Source organism: Bos javanicus, chromosome 9 (assembly GCF_032452875.1).
Source record: "Bos javanicus breed banteng chromosome 9, ARS-OSU_banteng_1.0, whole genome shotgun sequence".
Lineage (NCBI taxonomy): Eukaryota > Metazoa > Chordata > Mammalia > Artiodactyla > Bovidae > Bos > Bos javanicus.
The window spans coordinates 89992741-90010629 of NC_083876.1; the positions used below are offsets into that span (position 1 = coordinate 89992741).

The 17889-nt window shown below is 38.4% G+C and overlaps 1 protein-coding gene and 1 non-coding gene across 8 annotated transcripts in view; both read right to left on the minus strand.

Annotated features, from left to right (window-relative positions):
* RGS17 (regulator of G protein signaling 17) overlaps nucleotides 1–17889 on the minus strand; it is a 103782-nt gene that overhangs the window by 51343 nt on the left and 34550 nt on the right. Inside the window, exon 2 of one of the 7 annotated variants that reach the window (XM_061428369.1) lies at nucleotides 9390–9528. The exons of the other annotated variants lie outside the window; for them this stretch is intronic. The gene's annotated coding sequence lies outside the window, so the exon portion shown is untranslated. The remainder of the gene's footprint in view (nucleotides 1–9389; nucleotides 9529–17889) is intronic. 7 annotated transcript variants of the gene reach the window in all.
* TRNAC-ACA (transfer RNA cysteine (anticodon ACA)) lies at nucleotides 2559–2630 on the minus strand. Its single transcript has one exon. It is a non-coding gene; the product is annotated as a tRNA-Cys (tRNA).

The window sequence follows — 17889 nt, forward strand, 5'->3', positions numbered from 1 at the left end:
CAAATAAAATAAAAAATAAATAATAAAATGAAAAAAATTGTACAAGCCCCAATTAGTCTCTGCTATTAGATTTGTGTATGTGTTAGTTTCTCAGTCGTGTCTGACTCTTTGTGACCCCTATGGACTGTAGCCCACCAGGCTCCTCTGTCCTTGGGATTTTTCAGGCAAGAATACTGGGGTGGGTTGCCATTTCCTTCTCCAGGGGATCTTCCCAACCCAGGGATTGAACCTGGGTTTTCTGCTTTGCAGGCAGATTCTTTACCATCTGAGCCACCAGGGAAGCCCTACTATTAGATTTAATAGATATAAACTCACTCTGTTAAATTGCTGTAAACATTTCTAAATGCTTCCTTTCCATTCCGTTAGCTACTTTGTTGGGAACCAATAAGAAATGTTTTGCAAATTAGCACATGGATCACACGTGGCCACACACTGGGTAGCAAAGTTCTAACACTTACTGTCTGGACCAAATGTCAAAACTAGCTTTGCTGCAGGAAGATATTGGGCAAATGATGGCTATTGTCCAGCAGGGGTTGCTCTGTTGGCTCATATGCATCCTGTGTACTGACTGACTGATGAGAAAATGTACTGAAGTAGTTCACGTATCTTCGCTAAGGATGATACCCAGATCTTGCTGGGAAAGATTGAGGGCAGGAGGAGAAGTGGGTGACAGAGGATGAGATGGTTGGATTGCATCACCAACTCAATGGACAGGAGTTTGAGCAAACTCTGGGAGATGGTGAAAGACAGGGAAGCCTGGCCTGCTGCAGACCATGGGGTTGCTAAGAGTCGGGCACGACTTAGTGAATGAACAATACAACAAGGTAAGATAGAAGTGAAACTCGGATATACCTTAAGAGGTGTGTTAGAATTCAGATGTATTTTGTGATAAGTGTATTAACGTAAGTGTTTCATGTCATTCTTGAGATATACAAAGAAGGAATTTTTTTTCAGGATTTAGAACATTTTTGAGGAGGAAATGAACTCTGCTATTTTCAAGAAAAGAGCTGCCCCTATGTATAAGGCAAATTTACACAATTTTTTATATTTCCAAAACTGATAGTATTTTCTGTATAATTGTTACTGTGTAACAGTTTACTCCTGTCTGTTCAATGACACACAGATAGTACAGCCAAAAGTCAGCAGAGTTCTGCTGCTTGCAAGTCAGCATTTCTGAGTTTTAACACACAGACCAAATTAATTCAACGTGAGTGGCATTTCTACTAATAATACATCCCTTTCATTGTGTTTGGCTCTGTGCCCTTTTTTTCAACTAGTCACATAAAATGTGTTAAAAACACTATTCACTTTCAACAGCTTCTGCACAACAAAACTCCCTGTTAAAGCAGAATGGATGTCAGAAATACTTGAAGTTCTCTAGTAACCATATTGAATCGACTGTGGAGTAGAATGAAAAAAAAAAGTCTCCTTAGTTCTGTAAATGGGAGGAAAAAGGCTGCCTTCCTGGTTGCCAGGTATATAGATGTTATAAACAGGATGTACTTTATTAGAAACTTCTCCTGTGGCTTAGTTAATTGGATGTTGTGATCAGTCCTTGGTCTCCTCATTAATTGCATTGGCAGAACTTTAAAAAGGATTTCTGTACAGACAGTCATCTATGGTTTATATCAAAGATAGATTTTATTGATTGCCTTTCATATGGAAACCTCAGGTTGGGAAAGGAACTAAGACCCACTCTTTGAGCTTTTCTTTTGAAGTATACTATTAAGAGAGAAAGGGCTTCCCAGGTAGCACTAGTGGTAAAGAACCCACCTGCCACTGCAGGAGACATAAGAGACATGGGCTTGATCCCTGGCTTGGGAAGATCACCTGGAGGAGGACACGACAACCCATTTCAGTATTCTTACCAGCAGAATCCCATGGACAGAGAAGCCTGGTGCGCTACAGTCCACAGGGTTGCCAAGAGTCAGACATGACTGAAGTGACTTAGCACACAGGCACGTTAAGAGAAAAAGGCTTGGAAAGGCAGAGATCATCATCTGTTCCCCTGTTAGTGCAATTCAGCATGAAACCACGAGCTGCCCTCCCTGGATGCTGATCAGAATAAAGAACAAAACTGGGCTGATTATTTCAACTAGATGAATTTACAAAATGATGAATAAGTAACAATATAAAGAAACAAATCTGTACATTTCATTCTGTGCTGTATTTGAAATGACTTACACAGATCAAGTTAGGTGGCCGAGCTTTAAATAAGCTGAAAATAATTTGATTTGTTATTTTGTAAAGTCCATTCTTATTTGTCATTCACAGGTAAACCTAGTTCAACACTGATCCCATGTACAGAGAAAAAAAAATAGAAATTTAGTATAAAGCATAAATGAAAAGGATGCTTTTAAATTGTATCAGAAGAAATTAATTGCCATTTGGAAAGAGATAAAATTAATTAAAAGGTTTACATGAAGTGAAAGTGAAGTCGCTCAGTTGTGTCCGACTCTTTGCAACCCCATGGACTGTAGCCTACCACACTCCTCCATCCATGGGATTTTCCAGGCAAGAGTACTGGCGTGGGTTGCCATTTCCTTCTCCAGAGGATCTTCCCAATCCAGGGATTGAACCTGGGTCTCCTGCATTGTAGGCAGAAGCTTTACCATCTGAGCCATCAGGGAAGGCCAAGAGGTTTACATGCTGCTGCTGCTAAGTCGCTTCAGCTGTGTCCAACTCTGTGCGACCCCATAGACGGCAGCCCACCAGGCTCCCCCGTCCCTGGGAGTCTCCAGTACATATGTGGTCTCAAAAGAGTAGGACATGACTCAGTGACTAACAATTATATAGCCGACTGTGTTAGCTGGGTACCCAGGCTAACTTTGTTGGACTTACAAACAAATGGGAGTTACAAACCCGCTCTTGGAATGAAATTTGTTTGTATGTAGGGAAATTAGTGTATATAGTCAAAGTGTTAGTTGCTCAGTCGTGTCTGACTTTTGTGACCCCATGGACTGTAGCCCACCAGGCTCTTCTGTCCATGAAATTCACCAGGCAAGAATACTAGGGTGAGTTGCCATTTCCCACTCCAGGGGATCTTCCCAACCCAGGGATCAAACCTGCCTTCTGTAATTTTGAGTTGAGATGTTTCAAACAGGAGCAACGAAAGCTGTTACATTTCACTTATACACGGCTTTAGTTGCATTGTAAAAATTATGCTTTTATTTTCATTTAGCTCCAAACATTTCCTACTTCTCTTGTGTTTTTTGACCCATAGTTTGTTTAGAAGTATGCTAATTAATAAATATTTGAATATTTTTCAGATATTTTTCTTTTGTTAATTTCTAATTTAATTCCACTTTGTACTGAGAACATTTTGTATATATTTTAAAATTTTACTTTAATTTTTAAATTTAATAACTACTTATGATTCAGCAAATGCTCTATGGTAAAGATTTCGTGTGTACTTTAAAAGAATATGCCTTGTGCCACACTTGAATGCAGTGCTTGTAAATTTCAACTGGTTGACAGTGCCACAGAGTCTTTTATATCCTTTCCAATTTTCTATTTGTTCCACCGATTACTTACAGAAGACTGATGAAACCTCCAATTATTATTGCCAATTTTTTCTTTCTCCTGTCAGTTCTATTAGTTTCCATTTGGTATTGTGAAGTTTTCTTATTGTGGCTATACACATTTATCATTGTTATTTCTTTTTGATGAAATGTCCCTTTTTATTTCCAATTATACTCTTTATTCTGAAGTCTAGGTCTCTGATAGTAACATAGATTTCTTATAGTTACTTATTTGACAGTATATCTTTGTCTCTTCATCTACACGTACCTTTAAAGTGAGAGTTTTGAGGTAATATATATAGCCGAGTCTTGCTTTTTTATGCAACCTGAGGATATCTTCTAAGTGGAATGTTTAGACCATTAAAATTTAAAATAATTATTGACATGGTTAGTTTTAAATCTATCATATTTCTCTGTTTTCTGTCTCATCTCTTCTTTCTCCTTTTTCCCCCTTCAGTATACATCCCTTTCATATGCCTCCATTCTTTTTGTTATTATTGTTATACCTTTTATTTTTACATGTTTTAAACCCCATAATAACACTGCTAATATTTTTGCTTTAACCAATCAATAAATATTTAAAGGAAGTGAAAAATAAGAAAAAAGTATTTCATATCTACACACATATTCATCATGTCTGGCCAGCTTCAATTCTTTATTCTGGCTGAATGACTGTCTTTAACACTTCATGTAGCACACTTTTGTATGGCACATATTTTCTTAGTTATTGATTATCAGATTGAATTTTAATTTAGATGTCAATCTTGGAAGATAGTTGGGGAGTGTAAAAATTCTAGGTTGACTTTCGGTATTTTAAAATGTCATTCTATTATCTTCTGACTTGAATAAGGTTTGAAGAAAGTTTGAAGTCATATTCATCTCTGTTTCTCTGTATATGGTGTGTGTGTATGTGTGTGTGTCCTGGTTGCTGTTGTGTGTGTGTGCTAAGTCACTTCAGTTGTGTCCGACTCTTTGGGACCCTAAGGGCTGTAGCCCAACAGGCTCCTCTGCCCATGGGGCTTCTCCAGGCAAGAATAGTGGAGTGGGTTGCCAGGCTCTCCTCCACGTGATCTTCCCAACCCAGGAATCAAAAACATATCTCTTATGTCTCCTGTATTGGCAGGTGGGTTCTTTACCACTAGCACCACCTGGGAAGCCCGTGTTAGGACATCTATTTATTACTAGCTTCCATATTGCTATGTCTGTTAGTGTGATTTATTTGGCTTGATGTTCACTGAGTTTTTTTCTGTGAATTTATACAAATTCGTCAAATTGGAAACTTTTAGTTATTATTTAATAACTAATAACTAATAATTAATATTATTATTATTTCTTCAAATATCTTTTGTGCACTGTCTCTTCCAAACTCTGGAATTCCAGTTACGTATATATATATATATATATATATATACACATTACATAGCTTGGCATGGAGGTCTGTTCCTTTTTATTTACTGTATGGAAGGCACTGTATTTTTCATCTGTGTGTTCCATTTTGTTATTTTTTTCTATCTCCACTTCTCTTCATTATGTTCATGTTTTCCTTTAACTCTGAATACAGCAAAATAGCAATCTTAACATTTTTTACTAGTTCCATCATCTATGCCCTTTTAAAATTCCGATTCTGATCGTTCTGATATTTCTGTGGGTTATGAGTCATGTTTCATTGTGTCTTTGTACATCTAGTAAGTTTCTCCTGGATGCTGAACACCGTAATTTTATACTGTTTGGTGCCTACATTTTGTTTTCCTTCTTTAATGGGAGCTGGACTTTGTTCTGGCAGGCTATTAAGCTACTTGCAGATCATCATAATCCTTTCAAGGCCCCTTTTAAAGCTGTGCTAGCATGGCTTTATCATTCCAGGGGCAGTTTAGCGCTGCTCCTAACGCCTGATACAACTGGGGTCCCCACTGAATGTTCCACATGACTGCTGTGAACTATGCATCTACTCTGGCTGGTTCAAGCTCGAGCGGCTTCCTGCCTAGCTGTGAGCTCTGGGAACTGTTTACAATTCTTCCCTCCTTTGTTTGACTGTGGAGTGTCACCTTAAACATATATGGCTTAGTACCCAGCAAAGACCTAAGAAGTCTCCACAGGTTTCTGAAGTTCTTCATCTGAAAAGTTACTTCCTCTATGAAACTCACAAATTCCAGTCTCTCTCTCCTCCAAAATAAGATCGTATCTCTAATTGGATGTTCATATACATTCTGTGTCTCATTTCCAAGGAATACTTTATGAGACTGAGAAAGTTAGCTTCTGTCACTAGTTTTTAAGGAAAAAAATAGATGAAGAAATAGTTATTAGAGCTGTCAGCACAGCTGGATTTAAACAAATCCTCTTTTGGGAAAATGCTGAAACAGATTAAGGTCTATGCCATGGCCAGCTTTATAGGAGGCAAACGTTTTCTAATTTCTTATAATTTTTAAACAAATGGATCATTTCCTACAGGCAAGCTTGCAAAAGGAAAAGCTGGCAAAGTGTGAGTCTATTTTTATGGAAATAAGGTCATTAGTACTAATATTTGATGCACACAATTCATTAATTCTTGGACAATCTTGACGGAGGATGAGAGAAAAGAGAAACAAGCAAGAAACAGAACCAGTAAATATTATTCCATGGTTAGAGTTTGGAACTGAAATATAAAAACTGCTACAAAATGAATAAAGTTTAAAACCATAGCGCCACTCTTGAACAATGAAAAATCTGAATCACAAGCTAAAGTCACTTGAATATGTTGATACTGGAACCTATAAAATGGCACGTTGATTTTGAGAGGACAGTATCAGTTTTACCATATTAAAAACTGTAATATTTATTTCCAGATAAAGGGTTTATATTTTTAAACATGTACACACACATATTAAAAATATTGTGTTAAACCTTGTTATCATGAACTAAGAACATTGACAGTATTCATGCATAACATTCAGGTATGATGTGTGATCTTGGGTTGTGAGAATTAATGATAAATAAACCACTGAACATGCGTGAATGACTAATCTATTTATTTAGCAGAGGGAAGAGATGACTGCATTGAAAAGACTTGGTCTTCTGGCATGAAGGTGGTAGGAGGGTCTGGCAATTCCCAGACGGGAAGAGCAGAGTTTCTACCATCAGCTGGAAGTTCTGCTGCTGTTGCCTCAGCTGGGCCTTCCTCCTGGATATTTAGCTAGAGTCTGTCTCACTGGCCCTCTTAGAAATCTGTGTGCTATTTAAACTCCCTTAACAAATTTGCTTTCTCTTTTATTGTAAAGTGAATCCTGTACCTGAAACCAAGAAAATTTACTGAATTTAGCTACATGGTGGGGGGGGGGTCAATGACAATCAGATGACAGGCCGTTTGAGAATAGTCCTAGGATGTTGGATTAATTCAGTTCAGTTCAGTCGCTCAGTCATGTCTGACTCTTTGCGACCCCATGTACCGCAGCATGCCAGGCCTCCCTGTCCATCACCAACTCCCAGAGTCCACCCAAACCCATGTCCATTGAGTTGGTGATGCCATCCAACCATCTCACCCTCTGTCATCCCCTTCTCCTCCTGCCTTCAATCTTTCCCAGCATCAGGGTCTTTTCCAATGAGTCAGTTCGTCACATCAGGTTGGAGGAGTGTAAATCGCTGTCATGTCTGACTCTTTTGTGACCCTATGGACTGTAGCCCACCAGGCCCGTGTGTCCACGGAATTCTCCAGCAAGAATCCTGGAGTGGATAGCCTTTCCTTTCTCCAGGAGATCTTCTTGACTCCCGGAGGGATTGAACCCAGGTCTCCCGCATTGTGGGCAGATTCTTTACCACCTGAGCCACCAGGGTGAGGTACAAACTCGAGGTAAGGAAAGGAAGTCAGTCAGCTTAAACAACTCTTTCAAAAGTTTGGTTGCATTAATCCCGTATTCCTAACTCGTCCTGCCTTGGCTCTCCCCTTTGGTAACAAGTTTGTCTTCTATGTCTGTGAGTCTGTTTCTGTTTGGCACATACATTCATTGTATTATCTTTCAGATCCCACATATAAGTGATACATACAGTATTTGTTTTTTCCTGATATATTTCACTACGCATTACATTCTCAAGTCCATCCATTTTGCTGCAAATTGTAAATCAACTATACTTCAATTTTAGAAGCTTGGTTGTCCAGAGGAGAGGAATGGGAGAGAATAGTTGGAAAAGGATATAGAGTCAAGGGAGGGAATTGTAATTTCTAAAGATGGAAATGATTAAGTCTTCTGAGAAGGATGGAATGTAATACAAAGAACAGCTGGAGGTAGTCTTAGCTAGAAGAAGCTGGTCCTCCTTTAATACAATAGAAGGCTGGAAAGATTGAAGGTAGGAGGAGAAGGGGACGACAGAGGATGAGATGGTTGGATGGCATCCTTGACTCACCAGACATGAATTTGAGTAAACTCTAGGTCAGAGAAGTCTGGCATGCTGCAGTCCATGGGGTCGCAAAGAGTTGGACACGACTTGGAGACTGAACAATAACATAGGTACTGTCCAGGGAAAAGCTTCTTTGACTCCAGAGTGGCTGGAAGTACACAAATATTTGCTCTGGAAGAGCCTCAGCTAGTACACGAAGAAGGAACTGAGAAGCGCCATAGGAACATTCATTAAAAGACATCAGTCCTGAATACTCATTGCAAGAACTGATGTTGAAGCTGAAACTCCAACATTTTGGGCACCTGATGTGAAGAACTGACTCATTGGAAAAGACCCTGATGCTGGGGAAGATTGAGGGCAGGAGGAGAAGGGGATGACAGAGGATGAGATGGTTGGATGGCATCACTGACTTGATGGACATGAGTTTGAGCAAACTCTGGGAGTTGGTGAAGGACAGGGCAGCCTGACGTGCTGCAGTCCATGGGGTCGCAAAGTCAGACACGACCGAGCGACTGAACTGAACTGATATGGAGAAAAACTCAAAATTTTGTAGCTGTATAACATTTAATTGACTGCATTTGCATGCTATTCGTCATTTATATTTGTGAACAATATAACCACATTATAAAAATTTAGGTAACAGAGGGGGAAAAAAATCAATGTACAGGCCTCCTAGTTTCACGATGCTTTTAAAATTGTGTTTTTAAAAATTTACGCTTGGTCTTTTGCTTGTTTCCATCTTATGTAGTATTCAGTTATTATTCTAATACTATACTATTTAATTGCTATAATTTATGTAGCCTTTTCTCTATTGCTGCTGCTGCTGCTAAGTTGCTTCAGTCGTGTCCGACTCTGTGCAACCCCATAGATGGCAGCCCACCAGGCTAGCCATGACTATATCTAAACTTAATCAATGCATAAATGTAAATTATAGCTCTAAGAAGGAGCTCAGGGATTATCAGATGCCACATCCTCTGCACATAGAGGAGAAAACGAAGATACAAAGTCGCTGAATATATTCCATCAGAATCACACAGCAAATGAGCAGCCAAATCAGGACCAGACCCCTGAACCATAACACAGACAGAAGGCAGGCTGGCAGAACTGATTGGGCCTGCTATATTCTTGCTCAGTGTTTTTCAAAATTCTAGTCTGGAAAATGTTCACTACTGGTCACCATGAGATAAGGGGCTTATGGAAGAATATGGAGAGAAAAGCATTGATTTATATTTTGTCACTGGTCAGTTACCATCAGCTCCCATATCAGCCATCAATCTGTATATCAGCCTTTGAGTAGGACAGTGCTAACTGAAAAATCACTCACAAAATCTCTGGTTCTTTCTATATCCATCACTAGCATTAGTAAATATTATGTTGGAGTTTCATAGCCACATTTAACTTATATCTTTCCTTACAAAATCAAAACAAATGCCCAAAGACTGATGTTTTGAAAACAAAGCACTCACACTTGCTCTGTAAGTATGAGCATGAAGTGCTTACCATGCAGTTTACATGGCTTTAGCTGAAGAGATGCACATATGAACAAGGAGTGTACAGGAGATGGGCTGTCCTTTTAATCTGGTCCATTTTCTTGTTTGATAATTCAGCAAAGTTCTTGGGGTTCATCTTCTCCTGTGTTCTGAGAGAAGAATATGTGTATTCCTGATAACTATAGGCTTCACTCATCCCTGACCACTACAGAAATAAATATTTCAAGAAATGTTTTATGTATTTAAACACCAAATGCACATGATAACTATAACCTTCCCTCATCCCCAACAGCAGAAAATGACAATACTAAGAACAAACAAACAAACAAAAACCAAAATAAACAAAAAACTCAGGATGGCATGATGCCATGATTCATCAAACATGATGTCAACTGATTTTCAGAACTAATGATGAATTTGGATACAGGGACGGGGGAATATGGTGGGCTTCCATCTTTGGGGTCGCACAGAGTCGGACACGACTGAAGCGACTTAGCAGCAGCAGCAGCAGCAGCAGGTTATACCTGGTTGTGGTAGATAGCATATTTATAGCTACTTTGATTCCTACAGCTCCTCCCAAACTAGGTTATCTGTTTTCAGATGCTTAAGCATCATTATTACCACCGTTAAAGGCAGCACACTGAATATTCTAAATCATTTGTCACAAACATCCTAAGAGGTAGGCACTATTCTTTAACTCTATCATATAAAGGAGAATGGGCTCCAAAATCACTGCAGAAGTGACTGCAGCCATGAAATTAAAACACATCTGCTCCTTGAAAGAAAAGCTATGACAAACCTAGACAGCATATTAAAAAGCAAAGACATCACTTTGCTAAAAAGGTCTATATAGTCAGAACTCCAGTAGTCATGTATCAATGTGAAAGCTGGACCATAAAAAAGGCTGAGCACTGAAGAATTGAGGCTTTAAATTGTGGTGCTGGAGAAGATGCTTGAGAGTCCCTTGGATTGCAAGGAGATCAAACCAGTCAATCCTAAAGGAAATCAACCCTGAATATTCATTGGAAGGCCTGATGCTGAAGCTGAAGCTCCAATACTTTGGGCACCTGATGCAAAGAGCAGACTCACTGGAAAAGACCCTGATGTGGGGAAAGATTAAGGGCAGGAGAAGAAGGGGACGACAGAGGATGAGATGGTTGGATGGCATCACCAACTTAATAGACATGAGTTTGGGCAAACTCCAGGAGACAGTGAAGAATAGGGAAGCCTACCGTTCTGTAGTCCATGGGGTCACAAAGAGTCAGACATGACTCAGTGAATGAATAACAACAATAAAGGAGGAAACTAAATAAAAGAGGTTTGTAACATAACTTGCTCTAGACCAGCCATACAGATGTCAGATGTGAACCCAGGTATCTGGCCTGAGAGCCTGCGCTCTTAACTGCTAACTGATTGTTTCTCAATGATTTAGGATGAGTTAATTCATGACAGTACCTGGAAGTGCAATTGAGCAAATTCCATGGTTCTTTTGATCTTAATAGTCTTCTGAGCTGTGCAAAATGGTAGCTACAAGCCACATGCGACTACTTAAAATTAAATTAATTAAAATCAAATACTATTAAATATTGACTTCTCCAGTCACACAGTTAGTAGTTACTGGGACAGCGCATTTCCATCACAAAGAGTTCCACTGGATGGCACTGGTCTATAGTAACACCAAAATTCTCAACAATGGACCACCTACTTTGCTTTTATATATCTTTCTTTTGTAATGCCCTCTGCAAATAAAGATGGTAGGTAGAAGTGGCAAGGTTTATAGAAGAATAAAAGTCTACCAATGTCTAAGTGACTTAAATCTTTAAACGGTAATTTAGGAAGTGCAACCAAAATATTTTTAATAGGTACATGATAGGTAACAATAAAGTAACTCAGAACTCAGAGTAAAATTAGTGAAAATATAAACATAAAAGTATTCATTATTTTCAAGAATGAAACCCTGTTTTTTATAAACATGGGGACAGAGTGGTTTAGGAGACAATACAAATGCAATTGCATTTTTTAAAAATGTTTATTTATTTGGCTGCACTGCGTGGCTTGTGGGGTCTTAGTTCCCCAATCAGGGATCAAACCTGTGCCCCTTGCAGTGGAAGTGTGGAGTCTTCACCACTGGACCACCAGCGAATCCCTGAAATAGTATTTTAAAGGACTGTAATATAAACTACTGAATTTCATTCTGTGAGAAAAACTGTAATAACAATCAGGAGACGGTTTCTTTACCCAGAAGAAGTATATTTGAAAGGAAAAATCAGTCCAGTTCAAGTAAATGTATGGCTTGATAAACCGACTCAAAATAATAAAACACTCCACAGCAGAAAGATTTATCAACTTAGCATGAGGACAAGAGTCACTTATCCTATCTCTTTTTCTAATTCAGTGCTCACCAAGCAGTTATCATGGACTTCCCTGGTGGCTCAGACTGTAAAGCGTCTGTATACAACGTGGGAGACCTGGGTTCAATCCCTGGGTTGGCAAGATCCCCTGGAGAAGGAAATGGCAACCCACTCCAGTACTCTTGCCTGGAAAATCCCATAGACAGAAGAGCGTGGTAGGCTACAGTCCATGGGGTTGCAAACAGTCAGACACGACTGAGCGACTTCACTTTCTTTCTTTCTTTTCTTTAAGCAGTTATCATAATCAAGAGTGTTTATTTCTATAAGAGGTAGAGGAAAAAAGTTCACATTTCACTCCTGTTTTTTAATACCTACAATAAGACCATTTAATAATTAATAAAATAATAAATAATTTAAGCAGTAATTTAAGCAAAATGTAAGTATTTATAGACTAAATAAATATTTTAAAGAAAAATTTAGTATTTAAAATTATCTAATTCTACTTAGTATGATAATCTCTAGGTCAATCAATCATTCTTTTTTATGGCTGAGTAACATTCCATTATGGAGAAGGCAATGGCACCCCACTCCAGTACTCTTGCCTGGAAAATCCCATGGACGGAGGAGCCTGGTGGGCTGCAGTCCATGGGGTCGCAAAGAGTCGGAAATGACTGAGCGACTTCCCTTTCACTTTTCACTTTCATGCATTAGAGAAGGAAATGGCAACCCACTCCAGTGTTCTTGCCTGGAGAGTCCCAGGGACGGGGAGCCTGGTGGGCTGCCGTCTATGGGGTCGCACAGAGTCGGACACGACTGAAGCGACTTAACAGTAGCAGCAACATTCCGTTATAACATACACAAACTCACACACACACACATACATATATGTTATGTGTGTGTGTGCATGCATGCTCAGTTTCTCAGTCTCGTCCAACTCTTTGCAATCCCATGGATTATAGCCTGCCAGGCTCATCTGTCCACAGAATTTTCCAGGCAACAATACTGGAGTCGGTTGCCATTTTCTTCTCCAGGAGATCTTTCTGACCCAGGGATGGCACCTGCGCCTCCTGCATTGGCAGACAGATTCTTTACCACTGAGCCACCTGGGAAGCTGTGTGTGTTTGTGTGTGTGTGTGTGTATGACATCTTCTTTATCTATTCATATGGTACCGGCACAACAACAGAAATACAGATCAATGTAACAGAATAGAAAGCCCAGAAATAAACCCATGCACCTATGGTGAATTACTCTATAATAAAAGAGGCAAGAATACACACAATGGAGAAAAGACAGTCTCTTGAATAAGTGCTGCTAGGAAAACTATATGTAAAATAATGAAATCAGAGCATTCTCTAACACCATATACAAAAATAAATTCAAAATGGATTAAAGACCTAAATGTAAAACCAGATACTATAAAACTTCTAGAGGAAAATATAGGCAGAACACTCTAACATAAATTGCAATAATTTTTTTTGAATCTCTGTCTTACAGTAATGGAAATAAAAATAAAAATAAACAAAGGGGACCAAATTAAAAGCTTTTGCATAGCAAAGGAAACCATAAGGACAACCTACAGAATGGGAAAAAATATTTGCAAACGATGCAGCTGACAAGGGATTAGTCTCCAAAACAAACAGCTCATATAGTTCAAAACAAACAACCCAATCAAAAAATGGGCAGAAGGTCTACATAGACATTTCTGTAAAGACATACAGATGGCCAAAAAGCGCATGAAGTTGCTAATTATCAGAAAAATGCAAAGCCAAACTACAATGAGGTGCCACCTCCCACCGGTCAAAATGGCCATTATCAGAGGCATACAAATAATGTTGGAAAGGGAATGGAAAAAAGGTATCCTCCTACACTGTTGATTGGAATGTAAACTGGTACAGCCACTATGAGAGCAGTATGGAAGTTCCTTAAAAAACTAAAAAGAGAACCACCATATGATCCAGCAAACCCAGTCCTGGTCATATATCTAGACAAAAACATAGCTCGAAAGCATACATGTACTCCAACGTTCATTACAGCACTATTTACAACAGCTAAGACACGGAAGCAATGTAACAGATTATCATACCAAATGAAATAGGCCAGAAAGAGAAAGACAAATATCATATGAAATAACTTATATGTGGAATCTAAAAAAAAAATACAAATGAACTTATTTCCCAAAAGAAAGAGACTCACAGGTATAGAAAACACAATTATGGTTACCAAATGGGATGAGATAAATTAGGAGGTTGGGATTAACACATACGTGTGTGTGTGTGTGTTTATGTGTGTGTTAGTCACTCAGTCATGTCTAACTCTTTGAGACCCCATGGACTGTAGCCCGCCAGGCTCCTGTGTCCATGGGATTCTTCAGCCAAGAATACTGGAGTGGGTAGCCATTCCCTCTCCAGGTGATCCTGACCCAAGGATCAAACCCCCAGGTCTCCTGCACTGCAGGCAGATTCTGTACCATCTGAGCCACCAGAGAAGTGCAACATATACATACTATCACTTATGAGACAGATAAAAAACAAGGGCCTGCTGTAGAGCACATATTATTACTCAATATTTTATAATACTCTATAAGGGAAAAGAATCTGAAATATATATATATGTAACTGAATTGCTATGCTGCATACCTGAAATTAACATGATACTGTAAATCAACTATATTGCAATAAAACAATAAAAAAAGAAAGTTATCTGATTTTATAGGTCAAAAAATCTTTAGGAAAAGAGTTTGGTTTAGAAAAAACATGAATCTGGGATAGATTTCTACTAATTAATCTCACTGTAAAATAATAGTCTCATGTTGCTGCCTAGCAATCCAATCCAAAGCACAACTGATTATAAGTGTGTTCCACTGGCTTTTTGAGACACTGTATTCTACTCTTGAACATGAAAAAAAAATGGCTGTTTTGGAGGACTGTCATATGGTTTTGTCAAGTGCAAATCCATAAATATTTTTGAGGAAACATCTTCGTTAACAGTCATGGTGCTCTCAGAGCCCCATAATGACATATTAAGCAAAGACACAACTCTGGAAAAACCCAGACTTCAAATATAATTATTCTAATGCAAACATTTGACTTCAAAATACTGTTTCCATTGAATCTGGTCAATTTGGGGGAACCAAAAAATGAAAATCAATTTTAAATCAGTGTTTGACAAGACATATATTTTTAGATCAAGCTATGAGAGTTTTAGACAAAAAAAAAAAAAGAGTGGTTTAGGGAAACTGGTTGAAATATGGCAAAACTAATACAATTATGTAAAGTTTAAAAATAAAATTAAAAAAAAAAAAAGAAATACAATGCCCGATTCAACTGGAAGTATCCTAAGATGGATGGTCACCACTACAGTATGTAAAAATCTTAACTTGAGCCAATCATTAAAAAATTTCCCCCAAATTACTGGATTTACTTTTTGCATATTTTTATTTTAAAAAGTCCAGACACAATTTATCTTCTTTTAACCCACAGTATATGATTATCCACTCTGGACAATTCTTGGCTTGAAGAAAATGTTCTCTTTTTGATACAGCTAAACATTAAAGTGTAATTTTAACTTTCTGATGTTCATGGCACTAGTTAGGTAAGACAGGCAACATTTCTATAGGAGGGCCAAAAGGGTCTTGCTGTTCATTTTTCGACACTGAAGCATTTATCAATATCTGTTTTATTAAGATCTCTCCAAGAAACTACAGAATTTTGGTATCAGCATTCTAAAGTAATGCCCCATTAGTTTGGTTGTTTTGTCATGGTCTTCATTCACCTTCAACCCCATCTTTACTTATTCTGCCTTTTAAATAAAAAATGCACAATTATACATGGCCTGGAGCAAAATAGGCTTGGGATATCACAAAATTAAAGCGACACAGTCCTCTTAAAAAAATACCTCTCAGCTAGAAAGTCAAGTGAGACTTGGAAATGCTAGAGGTCAGAACATTGCTCACCAATTATCCCAGTACAATTTAGCTTCTCAATGTTTTAGAATTAGACAAACAGCATCTGATGACTCATATAACTTGTACCTTAAATGTGTTTTGCTGGTGTGCATTCCTTTCAGTCCAAGTACCCCCTGAGGAACAGAGTGTAACAGAAGCAGTTACAGTTTCAATTTCCCCTGTATGATTTGCTTTCATTTGAAAACCAGTAAAAAGTGGGGAGGAGGTTAGGGGAAATGGACTGGCTAACCCGACATTATCAGGGCTTCAGAGTACCAAGTTTCCACTTTTCTTTTATCAGGGGAGAGAGCCCTTCCAATGACAATAAATAACATGGGGAAACCAAGAAATATGACGATGTTACTTAGGAAAAGTTATTATCAACAGTAATTAATTAGTCTTACCAGGTTCTATATACTTGAGACATTATTTTTTAGTTTTAAAACTATTGCACATCTAGTGTTTCATTTGATTCCAGATTTGGGTTGGTGTCCTTCAACTTGGATATTTTTACGGTATGCTCAAACTATCTACAGGCAGATGAACTGCATTTTAGATTATCAGGGTAATCTGATCCGATTCCTTCTGTATCTCTGAAACTTACTGTTCTTCAGGGAGATCTTCCACTGATATCCAGTATGGTGATTCCTTTGCTAAGTTAATAACGCATGTGTGACTCAAGTGCTGGTTTGGTTCTTCTTTCTTTTTTCTACCAGGAGAAAGTTTACTTTACCTTTCACAAACTCCTTAACTAACAACTCCTAATTACGATCATTCCTCAGCTTTCTCCAAGGATGAGGAGTAAACAAGGGGACAAGTGGTAGGGACACTGAGACACATTTGGAGAAGGTAATTAAAGGGTAGGATACACGGTGCGTATACTTTACAGAGTCTACAGAGACAGGGAGAGAAGAGAGGTACCCAGAGGGCACCTACCCTCTACAGTCTTGACTTAGAAGGTAAGGGGATGAACATGCAACAAATTTCCATTTATAGCTTTCTGGGGACTCAAAAGTGATCTAGAAAAAGATCACTGGTCTTGGAACCAGAAGACTTGCGCTTCAGCCCTTGGCGTACTAAATCACTGGGTAACATTTGACAAGTCTCTTAATGTTACTGTGCCTTGGTTTCTCCATCTGCGAAATAAGGATAAAATCCTCTAGTACCTACAGGGTTGTTCTCAGGTTCAGATGTCACAGTGTGTATGAAAATGCATTATGTAAATATGATTATGTTTTATCTGGTTTCATCAAGGGATGAGATTTCCTGTATGTGTGTGTGTGTGTGTGTGTGCACGTGTGCTCAGTTGTGTCTGACTCTTTGCGACCCCCATGGATTGTAGTCCGCCAGGCTCTTCTGTCCATGGGACTTCCAAGGCAAGACTACTGGAGTGTGGGTTGCCATTTCCTTCTCCAGGTGAATCTTTCATTTCCTGCATTGGAAGGTGGATCTTTATCACTGTGCCACCTGGGAAGCCCTGACTTTACTGTATGTACTCGTCTACAATGTTCTACACATCCATGAATTGGAAGGTACGTTGAACTATCTATGTGATACCCATTTATAATTGACGATTAGAGAAAAAAAAAACCCCGTTGTACTAAGGACAACTCCTAGTTCTCTGCGTTTCTGTACCTAATTTCTATGTTTTCGTGATACTTACTCTGAAAATGAAATAAAGAAAATTCAGAGTGCTGAACACAATTAAGGAGGCTGGCTTCTTGTTACTAGAATATAGATGAGCTTCAGTTTAATTACTTTAATTCTTTGTCACATATTTTTTTGTAGCTGTTTGAGATGTTTTCAATATATTGGTAACTTGAAGACTATATAAGCAATCAATGGCAGAAGGGAAGATGTCTCAAAATAACTTTCCAGCCTTCTTTCTTCTTTTCCATTCTTTACCTACTCACAGCTGTATATTTTTAGTGAGGGCTTTTATACCTCTCCCAAATAAAAATATACAATTTTGTTATCAATTAAAGATCTGTTAAAAATTTTAAATTAGGATGCTCAATTAAAAAAAAATAGCCTTTTTAATAATTATCATATTTACATATGAATATAATATTTTCTTTTTTAAAATTTATTTTTAATTTGAGGACAACTGCTTTACAATATTGTGTAGGTTTCTGCCATTACATCAACGTGAATCAGCCACAGGTATACATATGTCCCCTCCTTCTTAAACCTCCCTCTCACCTCCCACCCCATC